This window comes from Cupressus sempervirens, chromosome 3, assembly GCF_028749045.1.
Source record: "Cupressus sempervirens isolate cs-2001-9-10 chromosome 3, ASM2874904v1, whole genome shotgun sequence".
NCBI lineage: Eukaryota > Viridiplantae > Streptophyta > Pinopsida > Cupressales > Cupressaceae > Cupressus > Cupressus sempervirens.
The window spans coordinates 444,901,525-444,916,977 of NC_143120.1; positions in this window are offsets into that span (position 1 = coordinate 444,901,525).

Consider the following 15,453-nt stretch of genomic DNA (forward strand, 5'->3'; position numbering starts at 1 on the left):
TACTATATACTCTACTTCTATTATACTCTGTGAAATACAATCTTGTTTCTTGCTTATCCAAGAAACTAATCTTCCTCCAAGGAAAAATACTCCACCACTTGTACTCTTTTTTTCATCCATATTGTCTCTCTAGTTTGCATCAATATACACACATAGAGTAAAGTCATTTTATCTATCATACCATAACCCAAAATTAGGTGTACCCTTCAAATATCTGAATATTCTTTTTACTACTAGATAGAGTGATTACTTGGGGTCTTCTTGAAATATTGCTACTATACCAACTACATTTTCTATATCTAGTCTTTTTTGAATTAGATGTTGCAAACCTCCAATCATGAATCTTTACTTCTTTTGTCAACTTTAGGTGTCTCATCTTTGCTAGATAACTTTTGACCAATTATCATAGGTGAACTAATATACTTACAACTTTCCAAGCCAAATATCTTTAATAATTCTTTCAAATACTTAGTTTGTCATAGGAAAATACCATCACTATTCTGCACAATCTATAAACCTAAGAAATATTTCATGTCACCAACCATACTCATCTCAAATTTATTCTTCATTTCATTAGCAAATTTATCTCTTGCTTCGTCATTACCTCCAAATATTATGTTATCCATAAATATCACAATAATCAACAAATCATTCTCAATTTCTTTGAAATATAAGTTACTATTTGTAGTACCTTTAGAAAATTCCAATTTTTCCAAATACTTGTCCAACCTTGCATATCAAGTTCTAGGTGCTTTCTTTAGTCCATACAATTCTTTCTTCAACTTGAATACCATGTATCCTTCTTCTATCAAAGGAAATCCTTTGGGCTTCTCAATGTACACTTCTTCTTCAAGTTCTCTATTCAAAAATGTTGACTTCACATCCATCTGATACACTTTGAACTTTTTACTTGTTGCATAAGCCAAGAACATCCTTACTACTTCAATTCTAGAAAAAGGTTCAAATGTCTCTTCATAGGCTATACCTTTTTTCTCTAAATATCTTTTACATACCAAACTTCCTTTGTTTCTCACAACCTCATCTTGTTCATTCATCTTATTTATGAAACCCCACTTGGTTCCTATAACATTCTTATCTTTATGTCTAGGGACCAATTCCTATGTTTCATTATTCACAATCTGATCTAGTTCTTCATTCATTGCTTGAATCCAATGATCGTCCTTGCAAGCTTCATCTAAACTCTTTGGTTGAACTTGAGAAATCAAAAATAGTTCTTCATTAACTATGTTTCTTTTCATAACTCCTCTATCTTTGCTTCCAATAATCTGATTAGTAGGGTGATTCTTTGTCAAATTCTTGTTTGGTGTTGGTGTCATTGACTCAATTCTTACTTCTTCTCTAGGTTCATATCTTACATTTTCTTTTGGTTTCATAACTTGAATGTCATTCTTCAAATAATTGTTAGTCTCAAAGAAAATCTCAACATTTTCTAGGATAGGCTTAGGATTAGCTTCTTCATCATCATAATTATAATCAAGCATCCTCTCTTTAACTCCAAACATCACATCCACTTTCACATTTACACTCCAACAAAAGTCTTAGTTCTCTGATTAAAACATCTATAAGGTTTGCTTCTCAATGAACAACCAAGGAGCATACCTTATCGCTTCTTGCATCAAACTTACCAATTTCATCATCTCTATTTATATAACATTTACTTCCAAAGATTCTAAAATACTTTAATGGTGTTGCATGTCCAAACCCTAGTTCATAAGGTGTCTTGTTTGTTCCTTTTTTTATATGCACTTTGTTCATTATATATGTTGATGCATTGACTGCTTCCCTCCAAAATTTATTTGATACATCATTCTAAAATATTATAGCTCTTATTGTTTCCATTATAGATTTATTTCTTCTCTCATCAATTACATTATGCTCTAAAGTCTTTGGAGCTGATAGTTGCCTCTTAATGCCATTCACTTTACAAAAGGTGTTAAAGTCATTTAAGGTAAATTCTCCATCTCTAGCTAATCTTAAACATTTAATCTTTAATCTAGACTCATTCTCAACTCTATTCTTAAAAATATTAAACGTCTCAAATGATTTAGACTTTACTCTAAGGAACACTACCCACATCATCCTAGTAAAGTCATCAACAATAATCATGAAGTACCTTTCACGATAGAATCATCTTGTCTTAGTGGGACCACTCAGATCTATATGAATAGTCTCCAATTTTTTTGTTGTAGTAAACTTCTTGCTAGGAAAGGAGCTTTTCTTCTCCTTAGCCATAACACATTCCTTGCACACAACATTAGTAGGCATTACAATTTTTGGTAAATCTCTAACAGAAAATGTAATACTCGCCTTCGCAATACAATCAAAATTTATATGACAAAACCTTCTATTCCAAAACCAATTATTATCGACTTTTTCAACCAAACATGTCATCTTTGTAGGGTTCAACTAAAAAACATTATCTTTGGATCTTGTAGTAGTGTCAATCCACTTACCATCTTTGTCTTTAATAATACATGTATTTTGTATGAATTGTAACTGATATCCATTATCAAAGAATTTTCCAACATTTAATAGGCCATCTTTAATACATCAATAAAGTAAATGTCATTTGTGTTAGTTTTTCCACCAAGAGTAAAAGATCATATTTCCTTAATATGACAAGCCACATTGTTACCAACTCTAACAATTCTTCCATCATGGCTATTAAACTTTAAAAAATTATTCAATGTCACTAGTCATATGATGTGAATAACCACTATCTATGGTCCAATTAGCTTTCTTCTCAATCTGCAACATTAGGGCTTTCTCTTTTTTACTTCTTTTTTGATATTTTCTTCTTTTATAGATACAAATCCTAACTCATCATCACTTTCACTTTAAACTCTCTCATTGGACTCAGCATCTTCATTTGCATACAAAAATTCTCTAGGCCTTCCAGACTTGAAATTATTTTTCTACTTTCTCATTCTTGTAGGATACTTAGAAGAAAAATGACCAAATTCATCACAAGTCCAACATTTAAATATTTTCTTACTATTTGGTTATCTCCTTAGAAGCAAGGCAATTCCTTCTTCAATCCTTTTCCTCATATGTGTATCTACTACTACTAGCATAATATACATTGGTTCTTTCACTTCTTTGCAAGGAAGGATAAAAATTTAATGGCCTAAAAGCAATTTCCACTCTAGGAAAATCTCAAAATTGTTTCAAGCTTACTTGTGTTTCTTCAAATCTTCCAAGAAGAGTCTCTCTTGTAAATTTCTCAGTATAAGGTATCACTTGCTCAATCATTTTTTATGTCTTCTTGAATGGCGGTGTCAAGGTTTTAAAGATCTTTCATATGATCTCATATTCATCTTTAGTTTCATTACAAGACTTTTTTCTTGCAACAATTTCTAATAATCAACCAATATAACTTCTTACATGTTCATTTTCCATCATTTTAGCCTCTTAAAATAAACATATCAAATTTTTTAAATTGATTCTTTTCATATGCTTATCACTTTTCAAAGTAGATGTCGAGGCTTTTCAAATTTCATGAGATAAATCTAAGGATTTTACCTAAATTCATTCATTTTCAGGAAGAGCTTACAAAAGTACTTCTCTAGAAAGCATGTTACACATAAATAGATCTCTTTTAACTTCACTGCAATCTTCAAGTTTTCTTTCTTCCATAGTTTTTTGTCCATTCTTTGTCGTCAACCAATATCCTAGACTCGTGCATAGTAGATGGGTCTTCCTCTTCTCTTTCCAACTTTCATAGTTAACTCCATCAAACTTAGGACTTTCTTTCTAAAATGACTTGCAATTGATCTCCTTACATTGTTGAGCTTTTCCTTCAAGGACCCAATTCTTTGATACTAATTGTTAAAAAGTAAAGTCCATCAAGATAGCTGAAGGGGGGGTGAATCAATTATCAGATCTATATAACTTTTATCAACCTTATTAAATCCTAAATGTATAAATAATATAATTAGAAATAATAATAAGATATACACACATAATAACACCAGATATGTTAACTAGGGAAACACTTGATCATGGGGAAAACCCTAGTGGGGATGGTACCCATAAAATGATGTATTAAAATATAATTTCATTGTAAGATGATGGATTTTGTTAGGGGCCAATGAAATATATTTAGTACATATCAGTTTCTATTAGGAGACTTTGAATCCATGTTCAGAGTTGTGCCAACCCTATTAGAAGTTGTAGAAGGCAGGTGCACCCAGTATTCAAACAACTTTAGGGGCAAGACCACTAAACTCATTGTCCAACTAGCCTTTGTATTATTCCTGTCAAAATAATAGAAATGAAACCAATCTCCACAACTTTTACTCTTACTTTGTCCTCTTAATATGCCAATACCACACCAAATACCTTTTAGATCTCAATACCAGATCTTCAAATTTGCATCAAACTAATCCCTTTGATCACTTACTCATGTTTACCAACTTTGCATATTACTTGTTCTTTCACACAATCACACACACTTACATCTTTCATCACAAGGAAAATAACTTTCCTTTATACTATTTCCTCAAAATAATTCTTTTAGTCAGAGTCTTTCTCAAATAATTACAATAGGACCTCATTAAGATAAAATAATTCATTACAAATTTTTACAATTACAAAATACTATCAGCTCGTAGTATCCACAACTTTATACATGTACAACCTTAGACCCCGTACAATCATTGATGTCATCATTAGGTTGTTTATTGTTACTATCTAACTTTTCTCATCATAATTATATCTCTATTAGGAGATACAATTTGAACACCAAAAACTTCTTCTTAGGTACTCTATATGCACACTGTCTTCTATAAATCACAAATAATTCTGACACGTCTTTGACTTTCTACACACACACTTTTCCACATCATCAAGACATTTTGTAGAATATATCCTCAACCACACTTGACCTCATCATCAATACATAGTTCATATGACCTCATTCTCTATCTTTGACTCTACCAATCTTTACATAAGCAATACTATGTTAACATCAATGACAAACACAACCATGAATGCAACATGTCAATCTCTCATATATTCCAACAATGCTTAGGATACTGCCCCAAAGGAATATCATCAACATTCATGCTAATAGTAAGAGCAATCTTGCATCACCCAAAAAAATATTTCCTTTTTATTTCTTGAATTAGGGTTTTCCTAGTGTAGAGTTGTTGTTTGTGAAGACTTTCTACTTAGGAATTTAGTTGTATAGGCTCAGACTGTGCTAATTTTAGAGGTAGATGTTCATCTTGGAAATATTAACTTGCTAGTTGAGGCTTAATGCCATCTCATGAGTATTCATGTAGTTATTACAAATTTTTGGTGTGCAATTTTAGTACGAAAACTCCAAGATTATTTTTGAAAACCTTAGAGGCCCCAGATGGACTCTAAAATTGGGTCAACTAAAACTTGCATGGTTTGGGGCCTATAGATTAGAAGTTGAGGATATGAAAAGGGGTTATAATAGCTAATTTGAGAAATGGTTTGAAAGTTATGGTCTTTCAAAGTTAGGTCAACCAAAATTTCCAAGATAAGTGTCAAATGTGTATCTAGTCAACTTTCTATGTAATTTTAGGGTTAGTCGGTCTCTGGGGTTAGGGTTTTGTGTTTACAAAATTTCCATGTGGTGTAAAATTGCCTATTTAAGGAATGTTCATACATTGTCTAAGATAGCTCACGGTGATATTATGCAACTCTATATTGCAAATTATTGTAAGAAAGGCACATATGTGGGTTTGCATATTGTATTTCAAAATTCTAATTCTGTATTTGTGATGATAAAAAGAAGCCCATATTTTTTCTAGCAAAATGTTTTTATTTCTTTATTTTCATTATGTATTTTTGGTACTAAGGGGAGCACCCTTCATCACACTCTGAGGTGTACATTGTACCCTGAGTTGGACACACACTATACACCCCTTCTCCAAATGTCTCAATGCAAACCAATATCCTCAACCTTGACTCTTTTATACCCTTATTATTTCTTTCTAGACATTTCTCCTATATATTTTAATTAAATTTCACTATTTATTTATAAGTATTCCAAGAGTGGTTATAAAACTTACACCTTCTCATAACAATAATAATACATTAAAATGTCTCTCAAATTTATTTAATACACTTTCTTTACTTGGGAGAAAGTCTCGTAATAAGTAGAGGGATCTTCCTTTACAACAACAAACACTATTTCCTCATCATTGTCATCTCCATCAATATTGTAGTCATCTTCATAATCATTATCTATATTGCACAACTTCTTATTTTTCTCCTTGAAATTCTTATATTTCTTGAATTCGTCTTTCTTCTCTTCTTTATTGTCATTCTTGGTCTTGTTAGGACAACAGTGTGTGAAGTGACCTATTTGTCTATGATTCCAGCATGCCAGGACTTTTTCTTGTGTATCCTCCTTTCCTTTAGGAAATCTCTTAGCTATTAAACCTTAAAATTCTTCTAACTCTTTTTCTTCAACAATGAAACAATCATAATCATCTAGATCATAAGCAACATACTTTCCTTTCCTACATGAATGAGTGTTAGAAATAGTTTGAAATGCAATTTCATTAATAGGTTGACTATTATCAAAATTATGCAATTTAAATATAGTAATCCTACCAATAATTCTATCAATTGTCACTTTGTTGGAATCAAATTGTCTTAACTCTTGAATAGAAAAAACTATAATTGTATACCTTGATGGGCAAGGTTCTTAGCATTTTACTTACAACTTCATCTTCTTCAATTTTCCTCTAGCTCCTTTAAAAGAATCAAGAATACCATTTATTCTTGTTCCATATTATCCAATAGTTTCATTTTCCTATATCCTTATATCATCATGTTTTCCTTTCATACTTTCAACTTTAGCCTTCAATACATGTTCATCTCCTCCATGAATTTCAGCAATTTATCCCATATTTCCTTAGCATTGTTCAACCATTTGATATCAACATATGTCATGTCCCCTCCTATCAACTAATCTCAATTTGATACTTATCCTATGTTTGCACCCTAGTAGGCCTAGTTCATTATTTAATCTCCACCTTAGTCATAATTCTCTCCTTAAATTGAACCTTTGGTAGTGGTCACTATTTGATGCGGCATTTAAGTTGTTGACTACTTGCTTCTTGGTAGCCACCTCATTAAACTTCCTTATGTGGTTATGTTGTAATGCTTCTAAATTTTCTTTCATGTTGTACTCACTATAATGCTTCTATCCACGTTGATGGGTGGTATTGAGCATCTTTTTTGGGGTGTATCATGAAAGGAGAGGAGAATACGTGAATATGAACATTGTATCTACCAAGATAAATGTTGAAAATATTATTATTTTTAATCTCCACATTAATTTTAATTCTCTCCCTTAGTTTGAACCTTAGGTAGTGGTCACTATTTGATGTGGTATTTATGTTTTCAACTACTTCCTTCTTGGTAGCCACCTCATCAAACTTCCTTTTGTTGGTATCGTGTAATGCTTTTGAAGTTGCTTGCATGTTGGAAACACTATAACTTTTCTTTCCACATTGATGGGTGGTATTGAGAGACTTTTTTAGGTGTATCTTGGAAGGAGAGGAGCATACATGAATTATGAACACTATCTCTAATAAGGTAAACATTGTTCTCTAAAGGACAAAATCTCTTCTATCATTCTAGATAGGATGTAGCCCTTATTTGGTTTTATTTTCATATTCCATAATCTTTGCACATTGTATATGCATGAGGTTATTTGTAGGATTAAATATGCATGAGGAATTTTTGTGTGAAGAAAATGTGTTGTAATGTTAGTTGTGTCACATAGTCGACTTAAGGAGGACCAAAATCTTTGATCACTACCAGTGTTAGAGTTAAGAAAGCTATGAATGCATGATTATTGACTAAATTGAGGAACTACATATACCAAAAACATGTTCAAAGGAGGTCTTTTTTGCACACACATAATCTACATACAATCCAGTAGTTGTCACCCCTGATTCATGCACATTTCTTGTGCATATACTAGCATTTCAAAGCTACCACTCTCTTAGTGTTGTACAATATTATGGTATTTTTGGTATTATGTTTATTTTGATTGTTAGATAAATTAATGTTAGTAGAAAAAAATCGTTGCCTATGTAAATCAAATCATGTTGATGTCTTATGAGACTCTTTGAATTGTATAGAAATATTTGTATTTGGTTCTCCTAGTTCAAAGTTACTTGTTATCCAATTTAAATTTTATTACATGCAAAGTATATTAGTTTAAGATTTATAATATCAATGCCTCATCATATTTTCTTCTACACTTCATAGCTCTAATTCAAAATTATTCCACATATTGGTTTTGACAAATGAGTGAAAACACACTTAGTTATATTCAAAGTGTATGTCGAGTGATCAGAGCAAGTTGAGTAATCAATGCAAGCCAATTGATTAAAGCATGTCAAGCATCAATTGCTAGACAATACATGCCAAGTAATATACATAGATAGTGTTGAGCACCAGTATGAGTTGAGAAGATAGTGAGTGCCAAGTCTGTCATGAGCCAAGTAAATAGAGTATGTTGAGTCATTTAGGAGATGAGTTACAAGATTGAAGATATAATGGATGTCGAGCATCAGCAACTTCAAGTGCCAAGTCAACAATTTTGGATTGCTTTTTCTAATGACACAAACTCCTATGTAAACCATTATTGGGATAATTTGAGGATTGTTTTATGATTCTAGAATATTTATATGGGTTTATATTATGAATTCCTATGCATTACATGAAACCAATCAAATTGAGGGATTTTCTAAGCAGAAAAATAGATGAATCACAATCGTTGATTCCTACCTAACCCTAGCTCACCTAATTTTTCTTGAGGGAAAACCATAAAGAGTATGTATGTACACATGAGAAGAGAAGGGAAAATGCTAATGATAGAGAGCATTTGTAATGACTATGGAGGTTGTGATCATGTTATGAATTGTAGAATTAGTTAGAGAGAATAGAGAACAATAGTTAAAGGATAAAAGAGATACATTTGATCAGGAGGATCAAGTACACATCAGGAAAGAGGAGATCTAATATCTAGTAGAGAGATGTTAACCAAAGGATCAATGGTGAAACATTATAATAGGTGAATCAGTGAAAATATCTTAACCAAGTAGTCCTAGTAGGCTTTTGAAAATTCTTTAATAGAGTGCTTACTTTTTTGTAAGTTGAAGTCCTCTAACAAGGCACACTTTTAGTAGGATTTCTAGGTAACAAATTTATTATGTTATGTGTTATTTTTTTCATGCTATGGATGAACATGTGTAGCTAGCTATTTCAATTTACATGCAAATTATGAGATGGATGTGTGGTTAAAGTTTTGAAGTGTTGATACACCCCCACCCCCCCCCCCCCCCCCCCCCCCCCCACCAACCCCAACATTTCAGAGTTTACTTTCTCGTTGTTAAATCCAAGAATTGGTATCAAAGTCTTGTTCTCTAGAAAGGAAAGCTTTGCAGGTTTGAGGAAAGATCTTGAATATGGAAGTCCACAAGTTGGGAAAAATTATTGATAAATAGAAGATTAAAATTAAACTTATCTTACATTGGTTGAATGAAGTAACAGATGAGTTCAAGTGGTTATTAAAGAGAAGGAAAGAGATAGATATTGAGGAAAATGACACACATTACCAAGAGGAAGACACTACTAAATTATTTGAAGATGGAAACTCAAGTGAGTTTGATGTAGTAGTTGTAGAATTGATGGAAAAGAATGGTGCCCTAATTAAAGAGGTCATAAATCTTAAGATATAACAAGAAGTCCAATCAAAATTTTCTCTGTGAGGTGACCAAGAAAAAAAAGAAAGTTGAGGGAGACAAAGTCATGATTGAACATGACAAAAGAACACTAACCAACTAACTGGAAGAGAAGACATTAGAGGTACAAAGGATTGCTAACATGAAACTGGATATAATGAATCAATTAATGATTGTCAATCATGAACTAAATTGAAAGGACATTGAGATCACAACCTTGAAGTTACAAAATGAACAACTGAGAAATAAACTAGGAGGAGAAAAGGAATTTGCTGAAAGTTTCAACAAACCTAGTGAAGCCATCAAATACTTTGAGAAATGAATGAGATATCCTATGTATAACAATGATACTATTGGATTGGGATACACTAGTACTAAGGAAGGATAATCATCTAAAAGTGGTGAACAAAGAAACAATAAAGGTAAGAACTACAAACCCATTTGTCATAATTGTGGAAAGTTAGGCCATATAGAAAATGTTTGCAGGAGAAACAATGCAAATTAGAACCCTATGTAGAAATTCAAGGGCTATTGTCATAAGTGCAACAAGCAAGGACATTAGGCACATGAATGTAGGATCAAGACCTTAAGCACACAAAGATTTGAGGAATATTGCCATAATTGTCAGAAGCATGGACATAAAGCATATGAATGTAGATGTAGTGCTAAGTGGACATCAAACAAGCAGACAAAGGTACAACACAATAGAAAATCCTACAATTGTGATTAAAATTCAAGGTATAGTTGTCACTATTATCAAGAGTATGGATGTGTTCCTATGGACGTGTTCCTAAGAATTACATTAGAATACATTTCATAAGTGATTATAGTAGATGGTTGAGTCAAAATAAATGTTTTGGTTGTTTGAAGATCGATCATATCAGTAGAAACTATCCAACAAGGTCAAAGGCACCAAGCAATGAATTCAATAAAGGCAAAGAGAAGATTGTTGTTGAGAAAGTCAAAGTGAAAATGAACAAGACATGAAAGAAAAAGGAATATTGCAACACATCAAGTTTAAATGACATCACTTCATCCAACGAATCAGATGATCACATCACCCTCAACTAGGTAATCAAAAGGTATGTGTGGGACTGATATCTCAATGATATATTTTACATCAGTTCTAAGAATCTAAGTTCTGAAAAGATCGTATATGCATGAATTAAGATGCAATGTATTGGTTAAAACTTGGGAGAAATCTTTAGTTTTGTTAGTTTTCATGTTGTTATCAAGCATGAAAGATTTTACAGTTACTACCAAGTGTGGATGGAATTTTAGTTGATGTCAAGCTATGAAGGTATGGTAGTATTGGTGAAGCATGTTATGTGAACCAAGCAAGGTGGAAGTCATGTGTAAGCTGAGTGAGTTGGAAACACTGTATTGACTTATCTTAAAATTGTGTAAGCATTAATCATTTATTGCAAAATTTTAATGGTTATATAGTCATTTATCGACTCATTTGCATTTGTTCAAGATCAAAGAGACCACAAAGAGAATGAAGGAGAATTGCAATGGGAGATTCTTAAATTTGTGAACCAAATTCAAATGCAACTCAACATATTCATTAGACTAGAAAGGTATTTTGCTGGTGTCAAGTTTTGTTGTTTGAGTTTTTGTAAACCCTAGGTATCAAATATGGCAGCAAGCTCTTTTGCAAGTGTTAGAAAAGAGTGAAAGGAAGTGTTGAATGTGAAATTAATTAGTAATAAATTAGAAAACCACCTTTTGGGGAAATACCTAAAATTGCATATAAAAGAGACTCGTCTGGTGTGCTATCAATCATACCACCAAAAGTCTTAATGATTTAGGATTTTAGGTGTTGTTATACATGAAAATTTGGAAGTATAGGTGACATGGAGATTAGGGAATCGTATAGTTAACTTTTTGATGATGGATTTTTAAGGGAAGAGAATAAAATTGTAGAAAGGAAAGGTTGACCCATGCCCTAGATTTCCCTAATGTATTCAAGACTGAATGGGTAAAGATTGTGCTTAGTAGAATACATGACAACTTCATGTGGCTAGAAAATGGACCCATTAAGATCACTAAAAAGATCATTAGCTGAGTGTCAAGGTATCCTACCCTAGACTGACCCAAGAGCATACAAAGTGATTCAAAAGAGATAATTGAGAAGAACACAGGTGTAGTATGGAATAATAGGGGAATGTTTATATATTATATCTTAGACCCCCTAATTTATTTTGTTGTAAGAGTGATAACTCAAGAGTTCTTTCAATCTAGCAAATTGAATAGTGTGTCCTGCATGGCTATAGATTTGGGATACAAAATAGTAAAGAGAGACCACACCTATGACCTTATTGAGTTGCAACTATAGAAGTTAAGAAAAACCAACTTCATAGATTGTAAAGAACACCTACATGCAAATAACCTGTTGCTAAAAGAAAATGAAAGAGGGAAAAAGCACAGCTTGGAAATCTCAACAAAGTGAGAGCAAAATGTATTCTAAGATAATGAAAAATAAAATACAAGAGTTCAACCTTGAAGGTGAAAGAAACCCTAAAAAGGGAAAAGAAACTAGGTTGCACATTATAATTAATATAAAATATTAATTATATGCACCTAAGAGATAGCTTATGTAAACTAGAGTAATAGACAAATTAATTAATTAAATCAAGATGATCTAATTAATATGTGTAAATAAATAATTACTCTAACACCCCTCCTTAAGCAAATATTAGGAGGTAAGCTAACCTAGCATAGCTATGAAAGTCTGAAAAAAGGGTCCTAGCAACAAGGCTTGATCAGGTACCCAAAACAAGGAAATCTCTGTAAATCAGAGACAAAAGAGAAAACCTAGTGGGAAGAACTCCTCTCAAAAAAGAGATAGAACAAACATGCTAAAAATCCATGAAAGAAAGCCTCAACAAGACCCCCAAGGACAACTTATATAACCACAAGCATAGACTACAACTAAAGATAGTGTGGTGATGCAAAATATTTGGTGAAGATGTTGACAACTTGCACATTAGTGGGAATATACTCCAAAGAGAGAACACCATCCTAAATCTTCTAATAGATGAAATGCATATGAAGCTCAATGTGTTTAATGCACTGATGCTCCACTAGGTTGCGGGAAATATGAATAGCACTTTGATTATCACACCACAAAATAGTGGGATGATCAGGAGGAAAAATAAACTTAGTCATCAATTGCCAAAGCCATAAAATCTCTTGAACAACATGCATTGCTACTCTATACTTAGCCTTTATAGATGGAAGTGCACAAGCATGTTGCTTCTTACATGACTAGGTGATAGGACCAGAGCCTAAACTAAAGACAAAGCTAGAAGTAGGCTTTCGATCATCAACATCCATCCCAATCCGAGTTAGTAAAGCCAACAATGTGAGGAGTCCCTGATGTGTAATGAATGACATACATAAGTGTGCCCTAAATGTATCTCAAAATATGCTTGGCAACTTGCCAATGACTCTCATAAGGCTCATGTGAAAATTGAGAGACAAGACCAACTATAAAGTAGAGATCAGGATGAGTATGTGTCAAGTACAACAAGTTGCCAACCAACTTTTGATACAATGTGGGATCCACTAAAGGTGAAGTGCAAGAGGTAGACAAGGTAACACTAGATTAAAAAGGTGTGAGAGTAGGCTTGCAATCAAGCATGTCAAAGCATCGAAGCATGTCAAGAGCATACTTCTCATAAAAAAAGATCCCAATAGAGGAATGAACAATCTATAGACCAAGAAATTAGTGTAACAAACCAAGATCAATCATCTCAAACTATTCCATTAATGCACACTAAACATCTTGAAGCATAGAGGATAAGCTACCTATGAAATATGATCATCAACATATAGCACAAGGATCAAAACCTCAGCCTCAAGATGTTGAATGTATACTATAGGATTGAAATGGTAGCGTGTGAAGCCTATAGAAAGCATAAAGGAGTCCATCTTCTCATACCAAGCCTGAGGGGCTTGTTTGAGACCATACAATGAGTGTTGAAGTCTACAAACCAAGGAGGAATCTTGCATAAATCCTTGAGGTTGCTCCATGTAAATATCCTCTATAAGATCACTGTGCAAGAATGCACTCCTCACATCCATATGAAAAATGGGCCATCCCTGAGAAGCTATGAGGGAAAAGACAAGGCAAATAGAGATCATCTTGGTGATAGGGGCAAATGTCTTAGTGTAATCAATACCCTTAACCTATTAAAAATCCTTCACAACAAGACGTGCCTTGTACTCATCAATAGAACCATTAAAAATAAACTTAGTCTAATATAACCATTTGAATTGCACTAACTTTCTTCCCTTAGGAAGAGAATAAAGATCCGAAGTATGATTCTTCATCAAAGAAAAATACTCCTCCATGGAATTATCCCATTTAAAATCTCCTATTACTGCTACAAATTTCTGAGGATCATCGCAAATAGCATGACATAGAAGACTAGAGCCCGCAGTATGAGACTAGGTGCAACAAGAAGTGGAAGGGTCACTAGCTAGAGATCTTGCAGCCTCAACTATAACATGAGCTCATTTAGGCATCTATGAAGGATCTCATGGTGGAGGTAAGTGGGGATCACCAAGATTATCATCCTCATCATTGAAAAAGGAGACTAGAAAGGATGAGGGAGTACTAGTAAGTGAATTAGACTCTAGAGGTAGCATATTTACTACAGGAAAGTGCTCATCAAACTGGACATCCTGTCAAAATAGGACCTCTCTAGAATTAGGATCAAACAACTTGTATGCCTTACATCCTCACAGTAGCCAACAAAAATGAGGTGTCAGCTCTTCCACTCCATTGCTCTCCTCTAAGCATCAGGTATAAATACCCATGCTTCACTACCAAAAACTTAGAATGAAGATACATCAGGCTTGACATGGGACCAAGCCTCCTTAGGAGTCATATGCCAAATTTCCTTGTGAGGCATCCAATTTTGAATATAGTTGGTGAAATTGAATACCTCTACTCAAAAAGATGAATCCATGGACCTGGACTGTATTATACAATTATCCATCTCCCTAAGCATTCTATTCTTTATCTCTACCACACCATTCTGTTGAGGGTGTAGGGCACTAAAAATTGATGTTGAAGACCATATTTAGAGAAAATTCCCTAAAAGCTTGGTTCACATACTCCCCCCCATTATCTATGTGTATTTTCCAAATAGAAAGACTAGATTTCTTCTCCACAAATGTCTTGAAGACTCAAAATGAATCAAAGACATCAGAGTTGTACTTCAAAAAGTACACCCATGTACATCTAGAGAAGTCATCAATGAAAGTAAGCACATATCTGGAACTAGAAAAAAAAAAAGGAGTGGAAAATGACATGAGGTCACTATGAATCAACTCCAATGATGCCAAAGCATGAGTAGCTCGCCCATGTAGAAAAGGATCCCTATGTTGTTTGCTAAGAGCACAACCCTAACAAACATCATTTGTGCAAGAAATTTGGGGAAGCCCAAGAACAAGTGCATGTGTTCTCATCTACTGAAGATATGTGTAATTGACATGGCCCAAACACTCATGCCAAAGTTTGCTTACTAAATCTACATGTGCTACAAGATAGGAACTTGTGCCATCAAAAGACTCAAATCCATCAAATCTATATAGGCAAGATGTAGAGTCAACACTCCTAGTAGCCACTATCAACTCAAAGTCATGTAAGTCTCGAATAACCACATCATGTGGTGAGAAC